This window comes from Hydra vulgaris, chromosome 13, assembly GCF_038396675.1.
Source record: "Hydra vulgaris chromosome 13, alternate assembly HydraT2T_AEP".
In the NCBI taxonomy this organism is placed as follows: Eukaryota; Metazoa; Cnidaria; class Hydrozoa; order Anthoathecata; family Hydridae; genus Hydra; species Hydra vulgaris.
In genome coordinates, this window is record NC_088932.1 from 1,117,337 (window position 1) to 1,131,877 (window position 14,541).

A 14,541-nucleotide genomic window follows, 5' to 3' on the forward strand; every position below is an offset into this window, starting at 1 on the left:
TTCAAATTATTTTACTAGTGCAGCAACAAGAACGAGATATTATTTTGTTCTTTTGAACAAAATACTCGTAATCTTAAAAATGATAAACGACACTACCAACAGAATGTAAAAACTTATCATGTTTAGTCAAACTACTGTTATTATTACATATGCCTTTTGAGCTTTGTGACTCTTGTTCAATATAGCTCAAAGGGAGGTAAATAATTTTGTTAACCGTAGAGTTTTTTCCATTGCGCGGAAGCAGGTAAGTTTTTTAAGGAAACCAATGAGTTTATATATAAAAGTAAACAAATTCGATACGACGGTAAAGTGAATATTAGTATTGATCTATATTTAGTTGATTTTAAAGAATGTAAAGCCTGAACAGTTCTGAAAAAAGCTTTTAGGAAAGCGAAATTTTCCAAGGATATTTATTCTGTATTAATTAATTTGTAACAAGTTGCGTCAAAATTTATGATTTTTGATTGAAATACGTCATAATACAATTATTTATTAGTTACTAGTACAATTTATTAGTTATTAGTACAATTATTAATTAGGAATTAAAATACCTCAACTCGACGATTATTATACATCGCAGCAAATTCATTCAATTATAAATAACTAGAATAAAAATATCTAAGTTTGAAAAGAAAAAATTGACTACAACTTCCCAGTTGTTGCAGTAGTGATGATTCTAATGAGGGTGAAATGTCGTCATTAGATAAAAAGCTTGCTCAATGTGCAACTAGAAATCGTTGGACACGTTTATCTGTTAATGAACTTTTATCGACCCTTCGTGAAAATGGTTGTCCTCTTCCCATAGATGCAGAACTCTTTGAATAACACCAAGAAAAATACCAGTAGAAAGAAATTGTGGTGGGGATTATGCATATTATGGAATATTTAAAGGAATGAAAAGAGTTCTAAGTGAAAAAAATATTGCTGGTAATATTATCAAGTTGTCAATAAATATTAATGGAACTCCTCTTTAAAACATCGATTCTGCAGATGTTGCCAATTCTTGCACGCTTTGATAATTCTTATATACTAGTTATTGCTATCTTTTATGATGATCATAAACCAGGCATTATAAATGATTATATGTTAGATTTTGTTAATGAATGGAATGAGTTAAGGCACACTGGAACTATGTTCAATGGAGACCAGATAAGCATAGAGATTAAATATTTTGTTTGTGAGGCACCTTCTTGTTTGTGATGCACCTTTCTTCATGGAACACATGAAGATAGAGTTGTATTTAATAAAGATGTACATTTTTAAATGAGAGATAAAATTACTTTTGAACAGTTTGGATATCACAATAATCATCAACGATTAATGTCTCCTTTAACTGGAATTGAAATTGATTGCATTGATTCTTTCACACTAGATTACATGCATCTGTATGTTTAGGTGTAATGTGTTGCATCTTAAATTATCTGAAAAAAGAACCAGGAGGGAAAATATCTGCTGCTCAAATTTCAGAGGTATCAGAGTAATAATGGATGTATACCAAGTGAGTTTGCTCAGCAACCTTAAAGTTTAAATGCCTTGGATAGATGGAAAGCGACAGAATTTTGACAATTTTTATTACATACTGGTCCAGTTGAATTAAGAGTATAGTTGCAAAGAAGTTGTATGAACATTTTTTGGTCCTAAGTATTGCAATGACCATATTATCAGAAGATGATGACCATCTACGTGTTTCGTATTTAGATTATGCAAATGATTTAGTAAAGTATTTTGTGAATAAAGCTAAACATATTAATGGCAATACATTTGCAGTCTATAATGTGCATATTCTTTTGCACTTAGTTGACAATTTTCGTAATTATTCATGTTCTCTTAACAGAATATAATGTTTTCCTTTTAAAAACTTTCTTCAAAGAATGAAAAGAAACATACTGAATTCTTCCGATCCAGTGTTTCAAGTTTCAAAACGACAATCTGAGTATCAACATTGTTTTGGAAAAATTCGTAAGAAACTTTAGAAACTAAAATTTTAGTTAACATAAAAGATTATTTTTTGCTCCACAACTCTTCTATTGCTTTTGTAAAGGCTCAGAACAATGATGGTATCTTTCAATGTGTTGGTATTATAAAATATTTAGACAATGTCTTTGATACTCCAGCTCCGTCAATGCAGTTTAATATATCATTGTTTCGCACCAAACATTTTAATAAAGTTGTCCAAAGAACATTAAATTGTGCAGATTTTTAAAGGAAATGTGTTTGTTTGAATAAATAAAGTGGTTTATCAATATTTCCATTACTGCACAATGATGAAAAAACTTAATTTTAGTTTTTTCTGAACTTGAAATGTAGATCTATAAACAAGCTTTTCATATAAATAATTAGGAGAAAAAATTATTTTTATGTCTAGAACTCTTTTATATTTGTTTTTATTATGATATAATTATGATATAATAGCTTCTATTATAGTAAAATAAATGTCTTGGTGTAGAGCAGTATGGCTGGAAGGATCAGTTGAAGAAGGGCTGACAATCCGTTCAATGTGGGTTGAAGGAACTCCAAACGAAAGGCAGTTTGTACGATGGCCTAAAGGTATTAATGTTTTAGAAGCATGTAAATAACACTTTATATCTCAGAATGATTGGTTTTGCCTTCCGCTCCTTAAGGAAAAGTGTCGTCATAGTAAGTATTGTGATATTGATATTTTCTCAACCTCATTTATATGTCCATGATCTATAAAATTGACTATAAGTTTATTTTTATAAATTAAAAAATATATATATATATATATATATATTATATATATATATATATATATATATATATATATATATTATATATATATATATATATATATTATATATATATATATATATATATATATATATATATATATACTATATATATATATATATATATATATATATATATATATATATATAATTTAATAATATATATATATATATATACATATATATATATACATATATATATATGTATATATATATATATATATATATACATATATATATATATATATATATATATATTATATATATATATATATATATATATATATATACTATATATATATATATATATATATATATATATATATATATATATATATATATATATATATATATAATTTAATAATATATATATATATATATACATATATATATATACATATATATATATGTATATATATATATATATATATATACATATATATATATATATATATATATATATATATATATATATATATATATATATAATTTAATAATATATATATATATATATACATATATATATATATATGTATATATATATATACACATATATATATATATATATATATATATATATATATATACATATATATATATACATTTATATAAAAATATATATATACATGTATATAAAATTTAGATGACAGATCAGTATGTGAAGGTTTTGATTTCACAAGTGAGGAATCTGAAGCATCCTCAAATAAGAAAGAAGCTTAAAATCAAAAGATGGCATAAACCAGAAAGAAAAATTTAATACGTATACTCTATTGTTCAATTGATTTATGTAGTTTGCACTATTTTTTTTTCAAATTAAAAACCATGCATAGTTGTTATTTCTTTGTTTAAATATATAACCAGCACACACATTTATTTAGATATATATTTAAGATTTATATATATTTTTCTTTATTTAGCTACATGTCCTAAAAAGCCTACTTTAAACAGAGTTTAAAGTAGTCACGATCTCCTTTTAATATATCTAGCCATACATTTAAAGGTGCAAGTTCTGGAACTGAAAGAGATCATGAAGCTGCATTTAGTAAAAAAGAAAAAGCTTCAATATTATTTCCTTTATAAAATCCTGAAACTTGACAATCTCTTGCTTCAGGTTCTACTGAACCAGCTATAAAATCTTTTGCTTCAAATACCTCTAGTTTTGATGCCTTCATCTTCAAGCTCTCGTCCTAACTTTACATCACCTACTGTATCTGAAAATCCAATCCAAAAGAAAGTGTCTCCACCAAAGTGTACAGTCTCTGCAAAAAATCTCAATGTCTAGATTTCCTCTTCCTGAAGCTAGTAAGTTTTCATTTTTTAATTTTATTTCATTTTTGAAAAAATCTAATAAACAAGAGTTTTTGTAAATTATTATATGAAAATAAGCCATTAAGTTATTAGTTATTTTATTGTTAAATTGTTTGTATTCAACCTTATTTAAATACTATTTTATATGGAAAGGTAAAAATCTTAGGAACATTAAATATTTAAACAAATTACATATTGTTATGACAAGCACTTGTGAATAGTTTAAATACCATAAAATTTTTTTTTTATGGCAAAAGAGACTCTTCCGATATGCATTTATAGCCAAACATTTTAATATTTCCTTAGTATTTCTTGATTTAATCTGATAATATTCGTCAGAGATGATAGTTTTTATGATGTTTATGTAATTAATATTAATATAATAAACATCTATAGGACAATATGATGTTTATTTATGGAGTTCCATTACAAATTAATTTATTTGCTCACACAAATTCTTGAAGAGCAGTTGAAGATTGGGGTACCCTATGAGTCGGAACATTCTTCATATCATGTGAAAATATTTGATAATTTAGAAGAATTTGAAAAATTTGATAATGAACTTTCAGATAAAGTAAAATATCAGCTTCTAGAAAGTGATAATGGATGTATGTATGTAAAGAAAAAGTAAAAAGTCAAGTAAGGTTCGTCACCAAAAATGTAATTCATACAAATATAATAAATAAAATATAATTCAAGAATGGTTAAATTTGACTTTTAGTATTTTTGTTCCAAATAGGCTCAAAATCTGCTTGTTCTTTGTATAATCGAAAACGTGCAATGAACGATCTTATTGGACATAAATACAAAAGATAGTTCATTGCACGATCTCATTTAGACGTCCGTCAGTATTTCCAATATGAACCAAAATCGTACTTAAAATGTACGTCCAATTGAAATTTAAATATAAATTGGACATTCAGATTTGGACGTCATTCAGTATTTCCAATCTGAACCAAAACTGATCTAAAATAGTACGTTCGAGCCCGGACGTACGATGTTTGTACGTTGAACGTACCCGTGCCCGCTGGGATAAGACTAAAGGTAAATTTTTACTTTGATAATTGTGAAGAGGATAGGGATTTCCTAGATATTAACTTTTTGCCGGTATTATGGTTTGCTTCTACTTTACTACATTATACGAAAAAAAAAAATTTCCTTTAGTTTTGAAATGTTTTTAATGCGTTTATTTTAAATACAAAATTTTATAAAAGTCTTTTTTTTTCATTAAATAGTTTTTACTGTTATCATTGTCAATTCAAAACTGATGTTAAAACTATTTGTAAACATTAGTTTCAGGAGAAAAAACCAACCTTGTTTCTCAATGTTAATCTCAAGAAGAGGCGTTACATTGTTTTTAAAAATATGATTTAAGAATAACGACACGAATTAAGGGGTGTTATGCTTATAAAAAATTTTGGTAACACAGGTTACATAGTAAATGATTCAGATGAATTCCAGCATAATGAAAAAATTACTCTGAAATACACTAACAATATTGATGATTACACTTAAAATGTTTTCACTGAATTAAATCAATTGTAAGGAAGTAACACAGAAGTAGTTAATACTGCCTCTGAAGTTTATGAAATGCTCACAATTATTCGAAACTTAACATTTGATTTTGATGAAACTTCAAATTTTAAATCTGCATGAAATGCTGTTAAATGTTATGGAATATTTATATCAAGCTTAAAAAAGAGAAATAGGCTTTCCAATAAGAACAGACAACGCACATCAATATGTCACCAGATATCAATAAAAATCATTTAATATGCCTATTGTTAAATAAAAACATCTTTGCACTGAATAGGTAAGAAAAATGATTTATTAAGTTCAGCACCAAACATCATAAATAATTACATTGCTTCTCAAGCACCACTATAAGAATATAATTTTACAGACGAATCACTACTTTGCAGTACTTTCAACTGAAAATGCCGAAGATTTCTAAAATAATCAAATATTATCAGAAAATGTTATACATCCTTTCTTAAACTTTTTTAAAAACGTTTCCTATCATAACATGGGCTGTAAAATCCAATATTGGGACAAAAATTATTTATGAAGGCACTAGGTTTATGACCATTTGTTCAAGTTATTTTTCCAGTGCAGCAACAAGAACGAGATATTATTTTTTCTTTGAACAAAATACTTACAATTTTGAGAATAATAAACGACATTACCAACAGAATATAAAAACTTAATAATATTAGTCAAAATATTGTTATTATTACATGTGCCTTGTAAGCTTTATGACTCTTGTTCAATATAGCTCAAAAGGAGGTAAGTAATTTCGTTAACCGTAGAGTTTTTTCCATTGCACGAAAAAACGTAAGTTTTTTTGGAAACCGTTGAGTTTATACATCAAGTAAACAAAATTGACAAGAGGTTAAAGTAAGTAATAGTATAGATCTATATCTAGTTCATTTTAAAGAAATTAAAGCCTGAACAGTTTTGAAAAAATCACTTATGATAGTGGAATTCTTTAAGATTATTTATTCTGTATAGGTTAATTTGGTACAAGTTGCGTCAAGATTAATGATTTTTGAAATAAATGCGTCACAATACAATTATTAGTAGGGAATTAAAATACCTCAACTCGACGATTATTATACAGCGCAGCAAAATCATTCAATTATAAATAAAAATATTTAAGTTTGAAAATAAAAAATTGACTACAAATTAAGACTAAAAGTAAATTTTTACTTTGATGATTGTGAGCAGGATGGGAATTTCCTAAATATTAACTTTTTGACGGAATTGTGGTGTGTTTCTATATCACTACATAAGAATACGAAAAAAAATTTCCTTTAGTTTTGAAATGTTTTTAATGTGTTTATTTTAAATACAAAATTTTATTAAAGCCTTTTTTTTCCATTGAATATTTTTAACCGTCATCATAGTAATTTCAAAACTGATGTTAAAACTATTTCTAATCATTAGTTTCAAGAGAAAAAAACCAATCTTGTTTTTCATTGTTAATCCACGAAGAGGCGCTGCATTTTATTTAAAAATATGATTTAAGAATAACGACACGATTTGAGTAATGTTATGCATATGAAAAATTTTGTTAACACAAGTTACATAGTAAATGATTCAGATGAAAAATTATTCTGGAATACACTAACAATATTGCTGACTGCACTTAAAATGTTTTCACTTAATTGAATCAATTGAAAGGAAGTAACACAGAAGTAGTTAATACTGCCTCAGAAGTTTATGAAATGCTCAGAATTATTCGAAACTTAACATTTAATTTTGATGAAACTTCAGTAATTTTAAATTTGCATGGAATGCCGTTGAATGTTATGGAATATTTATATCAAGCTTAAAAAAAAGAAAGTTTTTATCATCAAATGGGCTATAAAATCCAATATTTGGACAAAAGTTAATTATGAAGGCACTAGGTTGATAACCATTTGTTCTTGTTATTTTACCGGAGCAGCAACAAGAACGAGATATTAATTTGTTCTTTTGAACAAAATACACTACCAACAGAATGTAAAAACTTATCGTTATTAGTCATATTATTGTTATTACTACATGTGCCTTGAGAGCTTTGTGACTCTTGTTCAATATAGCTCAAAAGGAGCTGAATAATTTCGTTAACCGTAGAGTTTTTTCCATTGCATGAAAGTAGGTATGTTATTTCGGAAACCGTTGAGTTTATACATAAAAGTAAACAAAATCGAAATACTTAATAAAATTTTAAAATCTTTTCAAAATTTTATTAATTAGTTTATTGTAATCTTTTTTGAAAATGTACTTTTAAATTTAAAGCTTCGTGTTAAAGATGTTAATATTAAAAATATAAGTTACTATAATTCTTATATGGGGTCTACCTTTAAAAGATATTTATGGGTAGATTCATGTTTTCACATGCTTTTAATAATTGGGATAAAAGCCATTGCAACATTTTGTTATAAATAAAATATATCTATAGTATTGTTAAAACCTTTGCTCTTTAAAAAAAATGTTTCTGGCTTTTCAATAAGTGTATTATAATTTCTCTTGCATGAATGAATTGTGGTTAAGGATATAATTGTGTTATTATACACCGGTTTCTATATTTAATATAAGTACATTAATCATTTCATTAGAGTTTATTTAAGTTTAATTGTTTATAGTTTATTAAGATTTAGATTATCAGAAAATTCATGTTTACAGAGTTGTTATTAATCATAATCGAGTTGTTGTACCAAGGAAATTGTTGAGGTTTATTTATAAAATGTACTATATATGTTATAAAGAAAATTTTGGATTTCATATGTTTTCACTAATAAATAGTTCAATATATATATATATATATATATATATATATATATATATATATATATATATATATATATATATATATATGTATCCTTGGAGTTGCAGCAGCATCATAGTTTGTGTGTTGTTGAGGGGGGGGGGGATTTACAAACCTGCGTTAATAACGTGTTTTGTACATAACGCATTTATAAGTTTTATTATGCGTTTTGTTCAATGTTTTCTCCCAACACATGAACTATGACGCTGTAGCGACTCCAAGGATATATGTATGTATATATATATGTATGTATGTATATATATATATATATATATATATATATATATATATATATATATATATATATATATATATATATTTTATTAGAAACATTCACTGTTTCTAATAAAAAAGGATATTTGTTTGTTTCTAAATTTTTTTTATTAGAAACAAAATAAATTTTAACTTTTTTTTATGAGTCTTGCTAATATGGTTGCAGGTTTTTACTAACTTTAATTAAATAAACTTAAGAAAAAGTAATACAGGTGTATTACTTTTGATGATGGCAAATTAATTTTATTTTGCACTTATTTGGTTTCTTTATTTTATAATTTTTGGATCAAGCTTTTTTAGTTATTTATTAAGCTTTTTTATTTTATTGTTAACTTTAGAGTAGTAAAACAAAGAAATAATTCATGTTGCTTTAGATAAATATGTTTAATAATAATGATGACATTGAAATGGATGATAGGCTAGATGAAGTTATGTATACAAGACGATGTAAGTGCTATAAGGCGTGTTGAAAATAATCGTAGACGAAATGAAAGAAATAGACTTAGGCGAGATGAAATTAATCATTTACAAAATGAAAGAAATAGGCTTAATCAAGATTAAGTTAATCGTGGCCAAAATGAAAGAAATAGGCTAGATCCAGATAATGTTAATCGTCGCCAAAATGAAAGAAGTAGGCTTAATCGAGGTGAAGTTAATCATCGCCAAAATGTAAGAAGATCTGTTGGACAAGGACGAATGTATTCGATAGCAAGAAGTAATGCTATTCCAGGTTATAATTATTTAGGAGAAATGAATCAATTCTAGCACTGTGGTGCTAAGAAATTTCAAGATGAAACACATTTTCTATGTTGCCATAATGGTAAGGTAGCTTTACTTCCACTTTCACCATTTACACAAGTTTTACAGGGTTTATTTACAGGGAATTATGTAGATCGTATTGCTAATGTTAATTTTTTAAAACATATTCGAAATTATAATGCCTGTCTTTCTTTCGCTTCATTTAAAGCAACTGTAGTTTAATCAATAAATCATGGGCCTCCATGTTTTAAAATATGTGGCCAGATTTTCTCATCGTGTAGTTAATCTTAGGCCAGATCAAGATATTCCACCAATATATTCTCAACTATATATATATGATCCACTTGCAGCAGTAAATTTTAGAATGCAACAACGTGGTAATGATCTTTGTTTACGTGACTTAATGTTTCAAATGCAAACTATAAATACTGAACAAAGTCCATTTGCTCTTGCATTTAAAAATATGGCTGAAGTAGAAGATGAAGAAATTCGTCAAGCGGCTATAGAAGGTTGCCAAGCTTCTGTTGTAAAAATGTCTTTTCTTGAAGGGGGTGATAGGCGTCGCTATAATCTACCTTCACACGATGAAGTTGCAGTTGTATTTGTTGGCGAAGATGGTGCTCCCCCAACTTCCAGGGAAGTTGTTATTTACCTAAGAGGTCATTCTTTAAAAATTGTATGAGTATGTCCAGCCAACTTAGATCCTATGATTTATCCTCTCTTTCCCAAGAGGTGATGCTGGTTGGCATAATCAGTTAGTGCATAACCCTGAGCGTGCCACACTGGTTGAATCATGTTACATTATCTCAGTTCTACGATTATAGACTTTCTGTTTGGCAATTTTTCTGTTCATTATTTTATGGCAAGAAACTATTTCAGCAATATGCTGTAGATGCATATGTAAAAATTGAAGGCCAACGTCTTGCTTTTATTAGAAATAATCAAAATAAACTGAGAAGCGAGCAGTATGACGCCTTACGTGAACATGTTAACAACATTGCGAACGAACGTAATGTTAGACCAGGGCGAGTAGTTATTTTGCCATCATCTTATGTAGAAAGTCCTAGAGCTATAAAAGAAAATTTTGAAGATGCTATGGCAATTATTAAAAAGTATGGTAAACCAGATCTTTTTTATTACTTTTACTTGCAACCCAAAATGGCGTGAAATAACAGAAAATTTATATCCAGGTCAGACTGCAAGTGATAAACCTGATTTGGTTACTCGAGTATTTAAACTCAAGTTAAATAACCTCCTTAATGATATATTCAAACATGGTGTATTAGGCAAAGTTGTAACGCATGTTCAGGTTATTGAGTTTCAAAAGCGTGGTTTGCCGCATGCCCACATTTTACTTCATTTAGCCAATGATGATAAACTTGAAACGGCACCAGGATATCAATAACTTAATATGTGCAGAAATTCCAGATTCGGTTGTTAATTGTTAATGTCTACCGGGTGAAGTCAAAATTTATTTAAGTGCTGATCAAATTGAGACTGATGACATTAATGAAAGAAATAACTTTCCTGTTGAGTTTTTGAACAACTTAACTCCTTCAGGTATGCCTCCTCATTGCTTAAAATTGAAAATTGGTTGTGTAATAATGCTACTTAGAAATTTAGATCTCAAAGCTGGGTTATGCAATGGCACTCGAATGAAAGTTTGTGCTCTTCAAAATAGTTATATTGATGCAGAGCTTTTGACAGGTGTTTCCGGTGGTAAACGGGTATTTGTTCCTCGAATTCAGTTGGCTCCATCAGATTCTAATTTAACTTTTGTTCTGAAACGTCGTCAGTTTCCTGTCAGATTCGCTTATTCAATGACAATTAATAAAAGTCAAGGTCAAACATTTGACAGAGTTGGCGTATATCTAAATAAACCGTGTTTTTCTCATGGGCAACTATATGTTGCATGTTCAAGAACTAGAGCATTTAATAGTTTGTTTTTCAAAACTGATAAACATACCATTCAAGGTATGGTCGGTGAAAAATGTTACACAAATAATGTTATATTTTCTAATGTTCTTAATTTATAGTCTAGGTTTTTCACATTTCTAAATGTTCATATCTTGCAAGCACGAGCTGTAGATCTATGTAATGACTTTTAGTTATTAATTATACTTTAATATATCAATTGTACTTTTTATTTATCATTTATCATTTTTTTTGTTTAAACATTTGTTCCATATAAAATTCCCAATGTTGCATTAACATAATAGCATAAATTTTTAATTATTTAATAAATGGTTTTCAAAAATGTTTTACAAATATACTTGAATTTTAAATGATTATTGTTTTAATATTAAACATTTAATTTTTTTTATAAAAAAATATAGAAAATGCAACCAGTTTTTGTTATTTTGCCTACTGTTATAACTGCTTTTAAAAAGTTATTAGTGTTATAATTCATAGCCAAATGTGTAGAGCTAGGTCGTAAAACTAGCCAAGCAAGTGTGTGTAGTGCTAGGCCGTTAAACTAGCCAAGCAAGTGTTGTGTCTTGCAGTGTGTGTAGAGCTAGGCCGTTAAACTCACAGCAAGTGACTTGCAGTGTGTGTAGAGCTAGACTGTTATGCTAGTCGGTTATTCTTTATAACTAAAAATCTATTTAAACAGAAAAAAAAAAGTATTGCAAACTTTGCCAGCCAAGAGCTTTAGTTACCGAGCTGTGGGACAAGACATTTAGTCCCAAAAGGTGTGTGAATGGTCTTAAGTTACGTAACGCAAACTTATACAATAAAACAAAAAAGTTCAAAAGTTTTCCCTGGCAAAGTTTTAATATTTAGATAAATTAGCGCGTCCAAGTTTAATGAAAATTGACGCGTAAAAGAGCTAAATATCTCTAACTTCTGTTTCTAGATATATTTTGCGTTGCGTGATTTATGGACGATCCCTTACTGTTATATTTAATGTCTGTTGTCTAGCCTTTTATAGCTATATATATATATATATAAAACACATGTCTGTTAATATTTTGTGTAATTTCATCCTACAAATATCTTAAGCTATTTGCTATTGCTTTTGCGTAATTGTTGTGATGTTATTGTTGAAATGTTTTGTGTTGATAGACAGCTTGGCTTACCTTACAGTGGTGCCTATCGTTAAAAATTACAGGTAGTTTTTCTAACTGCTTTTATTTTTTCACTAAAAGCCTATATAGCATTTGATTTTACTATAGTACAATTGTTTATATTTAGTTTTTTATCTTTAGTGTTATTAATATTTTTGCTCTTTGATTGAGATTAAACGAGTTGGCTTTTCATTTAAGATAAAGATATTATTGGTTTTAAAAATAAGCACCATTGCCAAAGTGCTTACAAAATTAAGTGGTTTTTAAAAATCTTTCTATTTTGTTCTTTTTTTTAATTTCTTTTTTTATCTTTTTTTTTTTTTTTACTTTTTACTTATTTTTCTATAAACTTCCTACTAGCATGGAATCACGTAGCTTTTTTAATGTTTAATCGTCGTCCTCTGGATAAAAAATATTTTTAATTATTTTAATATGGTTTTGTTTACAATAGGCTATGCTTGACTCTTCGGTCCTGGGAATAGCGGCTATTATAACTCACTTTCTCTAAGATTACTTTGCTTTGAAATTCCAAATAATATCGTTAAAGACTCTAATCATCATGCATTTCCTTATCGTTTCTTAAACAAAAAATTCTTGCAAATGGAGAAACATGCAAAAGAGACTGGTTGTGCTGGAGTGTTGAAAAACAATCTTTGTATTGTGCACCATGTTTCCTTTTTGAACAAAAATGCTGCAAATGTGTCATTTTTCTATTAGTCTGCCGGATGGGGCATCAGTAGAGGTTGGAGAAGATTGAAAGATCGTATTCCGTCACACGAAAGTTCAATTTACCATAAAGAAAACTATGTTGTATGGAAATCTGCTAGTAGAGCAGCATTATGTGAAACTTCAGTGGATAATTTACTTTTATCAGAACTCAAGACTGAAACTGAAAATTGGAAAAAATTATTCCAACGTATTCTAGATGTTATTATTTTTCTTTCTGAACGTGGATTAGCACATTTTGGTTCTAACCAACGAATAGGTGATCGAGTGAATGGAAAGAAATTTTTTAGGTATTATTGAGCTTCTTAGTAAATATGACCCACTTTTAGCTGAGCATGTTAAACGTGTTAGAATCACAACAGTGTAAGCAGCGAATGCAAGCTCATTATTTTTCAACACGAATTCAGAACGAATTTATTGATATTTGTGGTTCATATGTTCAAACACCAATCCTCCACGAAATTGTGAAAGCAAAATATTTTTCAATAATAGTTAATGCTACTCCAGATTGTACGTACAAGGAGCAAACTACTCTGGTTATTCGTTATGCTAAAATTTTAGATAATTCAAACTTTACCGATTCGAAGAAAGATTTATTTTATTTGAAAATTTTTCAAAAAAAACTGGAAGAGAAATCGCTGCTCGAACACTAGAAATATCGAAAACTTTGAAGCTGGATTTCGAAACCTGCATTGGTCAAGCTTACGACAACGGTGCTAATATGACTGGAAAGTCTAACAGGGTGCAAGCGGTTTTGATACAACAAAATCCAAACTGTATGTTTTTTTCTAGCTGCGGAAATCACTCATTAAATTTAGTTGGTGTCGATTGCGCTGAATCATGCAAAGAAGCAGTAACGTATTTTGGAACAATTGAGCAAATGTACAATTTATTCAGTAGCAGTCCTCAAAGGTGGGCAATTTTAAAACAACATCTTCCTGTTTCTTTGCATGGAATGTCCAAAACAAGATGGTCAGCACGGATTGATGGTGTTAAACAAGATGCACAACATTTGAACTCAGTAAGAAGTGCTTTAAATGAACTTGAGGTGCTACATTTAACAGCCCAGGCTAAAATGGAACTCAATGCTATTCAAAAGTATTCTTCCGAATTTGATTGCATTTTGATGTCGTCTATCTAGATGAAGCTAATCACAATGATTCATCAGACAAATCTAATCATCGAGGCACGCCAAGCCACTCTTGATATTGAAAAGGATAACATTGAAAATCTATGTAATGACATTTAAAGGTTTCGTGAACAGTTTGATAAGATTTAAATAAGATAAAATTTGTTGCAAGAAATATTGGTGTTTCATGTGAGTTTTTAACTAATCGTCATTTTCCAA